Source organism: Macaca thibetana, chromosome 15, assembly GCF_024542745.1.
Source record: "Macaca thibetana thibetana isolate TM-01 chromosome 15, ASM2454274v1, whole genome shotgun sequence".
Lineage (NCBI taxonomy): Eukaryota > Metazoa > Chordata > Mammalia > Primates > Cercopithecidae > Macaca > Macaca thibetana.
Window position 1 is genome coordinate 26392501 of NC_065592.1, and position 12923 is coordinate 26405423.

Genomic DNA, 12923 nt, shown 5'->3' on the forward strand with positions numbered 1-12923 from the left:
GCAAAATCTGGCCAGGCATGGTGGCTCATGCCTGTAATTCCAGCAGTTTGGGAGGCCAAGGCAGGCAGATCACCTGAGGTTAGGAGTTCGAGACCAGCCTGGCCAAATGGTGAAACCCCATCTCTACTAAAAATACCAAAAAATTAGCCAAGAGTGGGGGTGGGCGCCTATAGTCCCAGCTATTCAGGAGGCTGAGGCCAGAAGAATCACTTGAACCCAGGAGGCAGAGGTTGCGGTAAGCCAAGATTGAGCCACTGCACTCCAGCCTGGGCAACACAGTGAGACTCTGCCTCAAAAAATAAAATTAAATTAAAAATAAATAAATAAAAAGCAAAATCTGGCTTGAGAATTTGGTTCTAAAATCAGTGTATAAGACATAAATCATGAATAACCACAGTTATCCTTAAATAATCCCTATGTCAACCATAAAATACACATGGTTGACATAAAATGAGGAACAGCAACTTGACCTTCCCCATCTCACACTCCCTCTGGGACGTATTTTCAGAGTGGTAGAGCTGGAACAGCTCCCATTAGTTGTAGTACATCTTCTTTGTCACTCCCTCCCACTTGGGCTTTTGTTTTAACCCCACATATTGATTGAATTTTCATAAGTAAAATGTATATATAACCACAACTTCATTGTAAAGGTTTGATTAATGATCTCTATCTTTCCTTAAATTGGTTCTTCCTCCTGACTTCACATTTCCAATAATACAGCACCTCACTCCTCCCTTTCCCTTACTCTTCCTTTCTGGTTTCCAGGTTCTGGTTCATTCTTCCTTTGCATAGTATCCCTTTGTCTCCATTCTTATTGACATCTACATAATTCAGACCTGATCACCTCCCATCTTGATTTCTATGATAGCCTCCTAACTGATCTTGCTGGTCTCTCTCCAATTCACGTTTCACTCTGCCATTAGATTAGCATTTTCTAAGGCATTGATTTAGTGCTATCATTCTCTGATTCAAAAGCCATCAATGTCTCCCCATTGGCTATCAGTCGAGGCCCTGCACAATCTAGTCACAAGCTGTCTTCAGTACCACTCCTACTCTTCTGAGATAGGAACACTATGCTCCTTGCCCGCTCCCCAAATTTTTCCCACCTATGTCACTTCCCTCTACTTCAAACACCACCTCCACAAACATCTTCACTTGCCAAAACCCAACCCAGCCTTAAATGGTAATATCCAAAGTGACCTCTCCTTCTTTTCATCACTGTAGTTCTTTCTTTGTACCACTTATCTCACACTGCTGGATTATAAGTACACTGAAGAAAGAACACACATTATATATTTTTTTCATTTATTCCCTCATTCAACATATATTATTAAGCACTTACAGTGTGCCAGGCGCTCAGTGAGGTGCTGGATATTTATACAGTGAAGACAGAGAGAGCTCTGCCACTTGCAGAAGTCAGTCTGGCAGCAGAGGGTGGCAACAGACAAGCTGTGAACCCTAATAGTGGCTATAAGAGAAAAAGTGAAAGAGGGGAACCTCATCTTGACAGTGGTCAGAAAAAGCTTATTCCCAAATGAGTCATATGTAAGCTGAGACCTAAAGAATGAGTAGAAAATAGGCAGAAGGGGGAAGAAGAAGTCGAAGAAAAAGTACCAAAAAAAAGTCAGAAGGTAAGAGAGGACATGGTTCGTTAGAAGAACCTAAAGGAAAAATCTTGGCTGGAGCACATAGAACAAGGTGAGAGTGAGCAGCAATGGGGCTGGTGGGAGACAAGCCAGGTCATAGCCCTGCCTTGTGAGGCTTGTAAACCAAGTGAAAGAGGTTAGGCTTGATCCTAAGGGGAAAGGAGAGTTTTAAGGAAAGATGTATCATGATATTCACATGGTGGAAAGATGGAAGAATGGATGGTCGGGGTAAAGATCAGGGGTTAGGCTTGGCGCGGTAGCTCATCCCTATAATCCCAGTACTTTGGGAGGTTGAGGTGGGAGGATGGCTTGAGCCCAGGAGTTTGAGATCAGCCTGGGCAACATGGTAAAACTCCATCTCTACAAAAAATAGCTGGGCATGGTGACACCCACATGTAATCCCAGCTACTTGTGAGGCTGAGATGGGAGAATAGCTTGCACCCAGGAGGTCGAGGCTGCAGTGAGCCGTAATTGCGCCACTGCACTCCAACCTGGCAGCCTGGGCAACAGAGCTGTCTCAACAAAAAACAAAACAAAACAAAAGACTAGGGGTTAATGCAGTAACCCAGATGCAAGAAGACAGAGACCTGGACTAGGGTAATAGCAGAAAAAGCAGAGAGAAGTGGATAGATTTGGATGCTGCACCTAATATGACTTGGTGATTAACCGAATTCAGATGGGCCATAAAAAGAAAAGGTCAAAGATGATCACACAAGCTTGACCAGTGCTTTGTACATAGTAGGTGCTCAATAAATATTTGAGGAATGAATTTATAGCAAATAAACGAATGAGCAAATAAAACAACGAATTAGAGGCAGAGAATAATTTAAAAAAACGATTTTTTAAGAGGATTCCGTCCAAGGCAAAGCCATCCCAATAAGTAATACAGACCCCCCAAAAATTTTATATATATATATCTCTCTCAGAATTTACTGGTTTACACCCTCCCTGTATTTTTCTTTCTTTCTTTCTTTCTTTTTTTTTTTTTTTTTTGAGACAGAGTCTTGCTCTGTTGCCCAGGCTGGAGTGCAATGGTGCAATCTTGGCTCACTGCAACCTCCACCTCCCAGGTTCAAACAATTCTTCTGCCTCAGCCTCCCGAGTAGCTGGGACTACAGGTGCGTGACACCACTCCCAGCTAATTTTTTTGTATTTTTAGGAGAGACGGAGTTTCACTGTATTAGCCAGGATGGTCTGGATCTCCTGACCTCGTGATCTGCCTGCCTCAGCCTTCCAAAGTGCTGGGATTACAGGCGTAAGCCACCATGCCCGGCCCCTCCCTGTATTTTTTAACAGATGAAATCTGGCCAAGGTAAGCTTAGGGGATACAAAGAATTATAAGTGCCTCGGATCACTTTTGGTATTTCTGCCCTTCCAAATACTGCCTTCCTGAGTCTCTGCCCAACTGATGATCTGTCAGGATCATCAATAGCTCCTAACTTCCCAAACTCCTAGGCCTTTTGGACATGTGCCACCTTTTTGCCACACTCTTGGAATGATCCTTTCAATGATCACTGAAATTGTTCAGAGATGGATTCATTCCTCAAGCATTGATCAAGGGCTTCCTACATGCCAGGGCTATCACCTGGGGTTGTAACCATGAAAATGATAGGCACCGACCCTTCTCTCAAGGAACTACCAGTACCCCGGAGCATTTAAATTTACATGTGTAAATTTATACATGTAAATGGTGGAATGTGTTTTTCTTCATTTACTCACTAAGACGTTTCTTTGGTTGTGGAGACACTGGCCTCAGAAGTGACCAGACGCCTGCAGTTATTTGAAAGGTGTCAAGGAAAGCATGTCACTTTCATAATGTAGTATCACCACCTAGTGGTTCCAGAAAACGTTACCAATTGATCCAGAAAAATTTTCTTACAAAGCTATATTCCTGGAAATGACTCTCCACCATTTCTCCAGAACTTTTCCTTTCTCTATCAAGATAATCTAGGGGATGATTCTCTAATATGTATTAGGTACCCAATATCTGTTAAATAAATGCACATATACCAGGACAAATTAATTTCATACCCTGGTACCTTATGTCAATGGAAAGAGAAAATTTAGAAATTCCTTCCCAGATTCCTCTGGACTTCTAACCATTTCTATCTAAGAAGGACCTTCTAATCATTTCTATCTAAGGCCAGAAGTATTGCTGTCCTTAATTTATCAAGCAATTCCTTTAGGTGTATTTGAATAAACTGATTTTTTAAGTGTCACTGTATCATGGATGAAACCCTCACTCCCTCCCACCAAACCCAAGGGGCTTTCTATAATTCAAAAACATTTTGGGCACGGTGGGTCACACCTGTAATCCCGGCGTTTTGGGAGCTCAATGTGAGCAGATTACTTGAGGCCAGGAGTTTAAGGCCGACCTGCCCAACATGGAGAAACCCTGTCTCCACTAAAAATACAAAAATTAGCCAGGCTTGGTTGCACATGCCTGTAAACCCAGCTACTCAGGAGGCTGAGGCATGAGAATCACTTGAACCCAGGCAGCAGAGGTTGCAGTGAGCAGAGACTGCGCCACCACACTCCAGCCTGGGCAACAAGGGGAGATTCTGTCTCAAAACATACAAAAACAAAATCAATGAAGAACAGCATATGTCACCCCAGAGGTCGGGACCAATACCAAAACAAAGTTCAGCTGGCTCTGAGAGTATGGGCCTAGAATGTCTGAAGATGCTTTCATTGACTCTCGCTTCTACACAGATGTCAAACTGGGCCAGGTGTCACTAGGAAGTGTGCTTAGAAAATTATGGGCCAGGCGCGGTGGCTCAAGCCTGTAATCCCAGCACTGTGGGAGGCCGAGATGGGCAGATTACGAGGTCAGGAGATGGAGACCATCCTGGCTAACATGGTGAAACCCCGTCTCTACTAAAAAATACAAAAAACTAGCCGGGCGAGGTGGCGGGCGCCTATAGTCCCAGCTACTCGGGAGGCTGAGGCAGGAGAATGGCGTAAACCCGGGAGGCGGAGCTTGCAGTGAGCTGAGATCTGGCCACTGCACTCCAGCCTGGGCGACAGAGCGAGACTCTGTCTCAAAAAAAAAAAAAAGAAAAGAAAAGAAAAGAAAATTATGGTAACTCAGGCCGGGCGCAGTGGCTCACACCTGTAATCCCAGCACTTTGGGAGGCGGAGGTGGGCGGATCACCTGAGGTCAGAGTTGGAGACCAGCCTGACCAACATGGAGAAACCCCATCTCTACTAAAAATACAAAAATTAGCCGGGCATGGTGGTGGGCACCTGTAATTCCCAGCTACTCGGGAGGCTCAGGCAGGAGAATCACTTGAACCCACGAGGCGGAGGTTTCAGTGAGCCAAGATGGCGCCATTGAACTCCAGCCTGGGCAACAAGAGCAAAACTCTGTCTCAAAAAAAAAAAAGAAAAGAAAATTATGGTAACCCAAAGCAAGTGGCCTGTCTCTAGCAGGGATCACAAAGTAGCAAAGAACAAAAGAAACTAAGGACTAGTTTCTTGGAAATATAAGCCTCTTTGAACCATATTCCAACAGGTTAAATCTTAAATCCTCTTGTTGGTTTAAATAAGTAAAGTGAATCTCCAAGCAATCCTGGCTATTAATGAAGCCTTACTTCTGCTTCCTTAGGCCCAGATGGTGGGAAAATGGCAGTTAGCAGCAGTTACCTGGCTCCTCCTCTCTCAGAACATTGGGAGGCTCAAACAAGGGGTTCGTGAGTGCTCCTCTCCTTCTGTCAATTCTTTTCTACATGGCCTTGTCCTTCCTTTCAGTCTAAGGGTACCCCAGTCTCAGTTGTACATCAAAGAGAAGGAGTCAAAGAGGTGTCAGGATACACTGGATGAGGACAGGTTCTAAGCCCAGGCCCCTTTACTTGCTTGCCTTTGACTTTTGGCCTCTCCAGCAGGGCCACTAGGTCTGTTGTGAAGGTTGTGGACCAACTCTAGGGGTGCTGCTCATATTACAACCATCTTAGATTTGTATAGTCATTGAGTTACTTTTCAACAGATGATAGTAAAGTGTTTTAAAGGGTGTCTTTTTCTAATTCACTCAAAGGTCCCAAATGGGCTCTCATCAGCCCTGTATTCTGAGCCTAATTTATCAACTGGATACAGTCCACATCTATCTATATAGTTGGCCAGAGAACCAACTGAAATAGTGAGTATAAAGCCCCTTGAAAACTAACATGGTTTGGAGATTATATTTCCCAGGGTTCTGTTTGTAATCGTCTAAATTTGAGGGATCGCTATGTGAAAGGTAAAACAAGTTTCAGTCTGCAAGTGTTTTATCTCCCTTTGAAAACAGACACAACAGAAAACCAAACACCGCATGTTCTCACTCATAGGTGGGAACTGAACAATGAGATCACTTGGACTCGGGAAGGGGAACATCACACACCAGGGCCTATCATGGGGAGGGGGGAGGGGGGGAGGGATTGCATTGGGAGTTTTTTTAGTATACCTGGTGTAAATGACGAGTTGATGGGTGCTGACGAGTTGATGGGTACAGCACACCAACATGGCACAAGTATACATATGTAACAAACCTGCACGTTATGCACATGTACCCTATAACTTAAAGTATAATAATAATAAATAAATTTAAAAAATAAAAATAAAAAATAAAAAAAAATTAAAAAAAAAAAAAAGAAAGAAATTTAGTTGATTATAAGTAGTAAGGGAACTTTTAAGAGGTAATCAGGCCATGGGGACTCTCATGAGGCCTTTGGCAGATGACAGCATTTTGATCTTGGAATTCTGAGTTTCCAGAACTATGAGAAAATAAATGTCTGTCTTTATATATTAAAAAAAAAAAAAAAAAAAAGAAAGAAAGAAAACAGACACAAAAGTCAGCATTCAGATAGTGCATATCTTCTCAAAATCCACCAGGATTCAAAAAGTAACTGTGTACTCATCAACAGGACTTAAAAGAATGTTCCAATTTCTGAGAGTTGCTTCACCAATAAAGTAGTTGAATTAGTTATAAAATAGTTATAAATTCTCTTCTCTGCCTGAGTCTTTAGATAAAATGAGCAAATGGAAGGCAAACCCTGCCTTGTCCTCATCTCCACCACTGACCATTAGAAATTGGGTTTGCTCCAGTGGACAGGTCTGAGGGTAGGCTAATAAGAAGTGAAGAAAATTGTAGGCTGGGCACGGTGGCTCACGCCTATAATCCCAGTACTTTGGGAGGCCAAGGCAAGCAAATCACCTGAGGTCAGGAGTTCGAGACCAGACTGGCCAGCATGGCGAAACCCCGTCTTTACTAAAAATTAGCCAGGGCACGGTGGCGAGCACCCTGTAATCCCAGCTACTCGGGAGGCTGAGACAGATAGGAGAATCACTTGAACCCAGGAGGTGGAGGTTGCTGTGAGCCAAGATAGTGCCACTACACTCAAGTCTAGGCAACAGAGCGAGACTCCGCCTCAAAAAAAAAAAAAAACAAAAAAAAGAAAGAAAGAAAATTGTAAATTTTTAAAACCCAGCCCACATAAGTCATTCTGCAATGTAACGCACATTCAAGAAATAATTATTTTCAGGGAAATAGCCCACATAACACCTTGTTGATTCCTCTCCCTATGAAGATTCAGCTAAGTATAGCTCAGTCTACTAACACGAATGATGTCATATACTTTTGATTTGGCTTGGAAAAGAGGAGGCCTGAGCAGGCAGCAGATTTAGCTTTCTAATTTGGCCTGTTTTGAGACAATGTTTTCAAGGAGTTGAACATTTAATCTGCCTTTCCTGTAAGAACTGTACTCAGGGGAACCGAATAATTGATGAGTGAGAAGTTTCACTTTAGAAAAAGATCTCAGGATTGTCTTGGCTATGCGGGCTCTTCTTTGGTTCCATATGAAATTTAAAGTAGTTTTTTCTAATTCTGTGAAGAGAGTCAATGGTAGCTAATGGGGATAGCATTGAGTCTATAAATTACTTTGGGCAGTATGGCCATTTTCATGATATTGATTCTTCCTATCCATGAGCATGGAATGTTTTTCTATTTGTTTGGGTCACTCTCAGGCCCAAGCCAGAATTCCACTTTCAGTGTGACACTGAGGACCTCCAAGGTCTGCTCTCCAGTAAAACTAGTAAGAATTGTTTAAAAAACAAAAGAAAACAAAACAAAAACAAACAAACAAACATTTAAAGACTCTGGAAATGGCCCTAAGGACATACCACAAAAGAAGAAATATTTGTTCAAGAAAAATCTACAAAAACTCAGAATTTCAAGAATCTGAGGTATGTGAACCAAGACCCATGCCCACTCTGTCCTCCCACCCTCAATTCAGTGAGGCAAAAACTATACTTCAGGCTGCTTCAGCCTGGAACACAGGGCTGCCTCTCCCCTCAGCTATCTTCCCAAGAGGGACAGGATGTCAGCATTTCTCATCCTTCGCCACTACTTGTTGCTGTAGGCAAAGTTCCAGGTGAGTACAACTGATATAAATCCAACCTCCACTTGTGGAAATAGGCTCTACCTTGGGCATGGTACCGTTGAAAATACTAGGACTCAGAGTTTGCCCCAGCTCATGGGCAGAGTTCCACGCTGAGAGGCAAGCCAAGGAGACCTGTGACTGCTGCCTCTCCCATCTACCAAGCACTTAGAATCTAATATGGGGTGTCACTCAGGAATAAGCACATCACTGTTCCCATGCCCACCACCAGGAATTTGGCTCAGAGATTTCCTCAGATACAGATATAAGTCATAGAACAGAGAAATTTGGGGAACTCTTAAGTATATGGAAATTAAATAACGCAGTCTTACACAACCAATGGATTTTTTAAAAATCAAAAGAGAAAATACTTTGAGGTGAATGAAAATGAAGATATATCAAAACTTACAGGATACAGCTAAAACAGTACATAGAGGGATATTTATAGCTGTAAATGACCATATTACAAAAGAAGAAAAGACCTCAAATCAGCAATCTTATACCACCATAAGACTTTGGAAAAGAAGAGCAAATTATACCTAAAGCAAGCAGAAGGAAGGTAATAAAGATTAGAGTGAAAATTAATAAAATCAAGAATTTTTTAAAAAACAGAAAACCAATGAAAACAAAACTGGTTCTTTGAAAAGATAAACAAAATTGACAAACTACCTAACTGACCAAGAAAAAAAGAAAGATGACTCACATTACTAGAACCAGATATAAAAGAGGGGATATTACTACCAACCTTTAAAGGATTAAAAGAAATACTACAAGTAGGCTGGGCACAGTGACTCACGCCTGCAATCTCAGCACTTTCTAGGCCAAGGCGGGTGGATCACCTGAGGTCAGGAGCTCGAGGCCAGCCTGGCCAACGTGGTAAAATCCTGGCTCTACTAAAAATACAAAAATCAGCCGGGCATGGTGGCAGGCGCCTTTCAGCTACTCGGAAGGCTAAGGCAGGAGAATCACTTGAACTAGGGAGGTGGAGGTTGCAGTGAACCAAGATCATGCCATTGCACTGCAGCCTGGGCAACAAAAGCAAAACTCTGTCTGAAAAAAAAAAGAAACGAAAAGAAAAAGAAATACTACAAGTAAATATATGCTAATAAATTCAACAAGTTAGATGAAATGGACAAATTCCTAGAAACATGCAAACTACAGAAACTGATTCAAGAAGAAATAGGACCAGGTGTGATGGCTCACGCCCGTAATCCAGTACTTTGGGAGGCTAAGGCAGGTAGATCATCTGAGCTCAGGAGTTCAAGACCAGCCTGGGCAATATGAAACCCTGTCTCTACCAAAAATTAGCCAGGTATGGTATGGCTCATGCCTGTAGTCCCAGCTACTCAGGAGGCTGAGGTAGGAGGATCACTCTAGCCTGGGAGGTGAAAGTTGCAGTGAGCCAGGATTGTGCCACTGCAGTCCAGCCTGGGTGACAGAGTGAGACCCCGTCTCAAGAAAAAAAAAAAAAGAACAACAACAACAAGAAGAAGAACAAGAAACAGGCAATCTGAATAGGGTTATATCAGTAAAGAGATTGAACAAATAATCAAAAAAACTACCCACAAAGAAAAGCCCAGTCCCAGATTGCCTTACTGGTAACTTCTACCAAACATTTAAAGAATTAATACAAGGCCGGGCACAGTGGCTCATGCCTGTAATCCCAAAACTCTGGGAGGCCAAGGCAGGCAGTCACTTAAGGAGTTCAAGACTGGCCTGGCCAACATGGAGAAACCCCATCTCTACTAAAAATGTAAAAATAAGCCAGCATGCTGGTGGGCACCTGTAATCCCAGCTACTCAAGAGGCTGAGGCAGAAGAATCACTTGAACCCAGGAGGCAGAGGTTGCAGTGAGCTGAGACCACACCACTGCACTCCAGCTTGGGCAACAGAGCAAGACTCTGTTTCAAAAAAGAAAAGAAAAGAAATAATAATACTACCACTCCTCACAAACTCTTCCAAAAAAACTGAAGAGAAAGAAAGACTTCTCAATTCCTTCTACGAGGTCCTCGTACCAAAACCAAAGACATCACAAGAAGACTACAATATCTCTTATGACATGGATGCAAAAAAAATCCTAGCAAACTGAATCTAACAACATATAAAAATAACTAGACAACATGATCAAGTAGGATTTATCCCAGGAACACAGATTGGCTTACATTCAAAATTCAATTAATGTAATACACCATCTCAATAGAAGAAAAACCAAAAATACATGATCATCACAATAGATGCAGAAAAAGCATTTACAAAATCCTATGCCTTTTCATGATTAAAACAAACACACACAAAAACAAAAAAACACACAAGCACTCAACAAACTAGGCAAAAAAGGGAACTCAAGGCTGGGTATACCATAGCTCACACCTATAATCCCAACAGTCTGGGAGGCTGAGACAGGAGGATCACTTCAGCCCAGGACTTTGGCAACACCGCAAGACCTTGTCTCTACCAAAAATAAAAATTAAAAAATTAGCCTGGCATGGTGGTGCACCTGTGGTCCTAGCTGAGGTGGGAGGATCACCTCAGCCCAGGAGGTCGAGGTTGCAAGCAATCAGCTATAATTGTGCCACTGTACTGCAGCCTGGGCAACAGAGTGAGACCCTGTCTCAGAGAGAGAGAGAGAGAGAGAGAGAGAGAGAGAGAGTAGTGCCAGGCGTGGTGGCTCACACTTGTAATCCCAACACTTTGGGAGGTCAAGGCAATAGGAGCACTTGAGCCCAGGAGTTCAAGACCAGCCTGGGCAACAAAGTGAGACCCCATCTCTACAAAAAATACAACAAAGTAGCCAGGCATGGTGGCACACACCTGTAGTCCCAGCTACTCAGGAGGCTGAGCTGGGAGGATGACTTGAGCCCTGGGAGTTCAAGGCTGCAGTGAGCCATGATGGTGCCACTGCACTCCTGCCTAGGCAACACAGTCTGTAAAAGAAAGAAAAGAAAAGAAAAGAAAAAAGAAGAAAAGAGGGAATGCAATATAATAAAGGGCTTCTATGAAAAACTCAAAATGAACATCATACTTAATGGTGAAAGACTGAATGCTTTGCCCTAAGATCAAAAATAAAACAAGGATGTCTAATCTCTTCATTTCCATTCAACATTGTACTAGAGGTTCTAACCAGGACAATTAAGCAAGAAAAAGAAATTAGAAGCATGAAGATTAAAAGGAAAGAAACAAAAACATCTCTATATGCAGATGATATAATCTTGTATATAGAAAATCCTAAGAAGAGCTTCCAGATAGCCGAACACATGGAGATTCCTGAAGGGTGGCTCGCCCAGGGAAAGCATGGAAGCCCCTTTCCCCATACCTCGACCTACACATCTCTTCATCCGTATCCTTTGTAGTATAATAAAACAGCAATTGGGCAGGTGCAGTATTAGCTCCTGCTAGATGAAAGGAATGATAAGCCAAAAACGAGTTGGGCTGCATGTCAGAAGGCATCTTTCCCTACTTTGCCTGCAGGAGCATCACATTAGAAAAACACACTTCAGGCCGGGCGCGGTGGCTCACGCCTGTAATCCCAGCTCTCAGGGAGGCAGAGGCGGGAGGATAGCTTGAGCCCAGGAGTTCGAGACCTGCCTGGGTAATATAGCGAGACCCCGTTCTCCACAAAAAGGAAAAAAAAAAAAAAAGACAAAAAAAAAAGAAAAACACACTTCATTCATGAAGTGGAAGCCTCAGGACCATGTGACCACCCTAAAGTCACCTTGACATGTTAGGGATGAATTTGGAAGAGGACAATGATGGGGTTTAGGACATGCAACCCCAAAATATGGCACCTTGCCGTTTGAAAACACAGCAGAACCAGGAAGGTCACTCTCATCATTCCCTCCTCTCCCCAAAACAAGTTTCTCATTTTGAGAGGGACCCTCCCTATACCCAAAGGAAAAGAATATCCTTAGCTCTGAAGACACAAGGGACACAAAGAAGAATCTGCACAAACAGGCCTTGCTAAGTTCCCCCAGTTTATTACCATTAGATCATACTCTTTTGTCCTCCAATCACATTTCTCCACAACTGTCTACTCTTCATCAAAGAGCATAAAAATACCCAGGTTTCCCTGTTTCTTTGTCTTCAATAGGGAGGCTCCCGTGTCATGTAAAACTTATATTAAATAAATGTGTATGTTTTTCTCTTGCTAATCTGTCCTTTGCTATAGATGTCTCCTAGCAATAAGAGAGAAAAGAAATCTTTCCTCTGTCCCCAACAACACTATCAATAAAGGCAAAACACTCCAAAAAAGAGAAAGAAGATAATAAGAAATCCAATAAAAAACTACCAAAACTAAATAACAAGGTAAGTAATGTTGTGGGATACACGATCAACATGCAAAAATCAGGCAAAGATTATTATTGGCCGCTAAGACCAGAGAAGAGACGCCCAGACATTATGGGCCTCCTGATGGAAGAACACAATGCCATCTATGAAATTTTCTTGCCAAAAAAACAAAAAACTCATGAAGCAGTTCAAGCCTCTGGATCTAACAGTTTGCAGGAAATAAAGAGAATGAAGAAATGTGTTAAACACCACCATGAGGATACAACTGGCAAAATCAAGAATGTAGGAATCTACAGACCAAACAACCCAGTTTCTTCAGCAAATAAATTGCAAGGAAAGAAAAAGGAAAAAGGAGAAAGTGGGACCTATAGATTAAAGGATTTTAGGGGCCAGGTGGCTCCCACCTGTAATCCCAGCACTTTGGGAGGCCAAGATGGGAGGATCACTGGAGCCCAGGAGTTTGAGACTAGCCTGGGCAACATGGCAAGACCCCATCTCTACAAATAATTTTTTTAAAAATTAGCCAGGTGTGGTGGCGCATGGCTGTGGTCCCAACAATTTGAGGCAGGAGGATCACCTTAGC

The 12923-nt window shown here is 42.6% G+C and overlaps 2 protein-coding genes across 2 annotated transcripts in view; both read left to right on the top strand.

The window, feature by feature from the left end:
• POLE3 (DNA polymerase epsilon 3, accessory subunit) overlaps positions 1 to 12923 on the top strand; it is a 353914-nt gene that overhangs the window by 317266 nt on the left and 23725 nt on the right. The gene's annotated exons all lie outside the window — the stretch shown is intronic.
• Positions 1 to 12923, top strand: part of CDC26 (cell division cycle 26) — a 258302-nt gene that overhangs the window by 60190 nt on the left and 185189 nt on the right. The gene's annotated exons all lie outside the window — the stretch shown is intronic.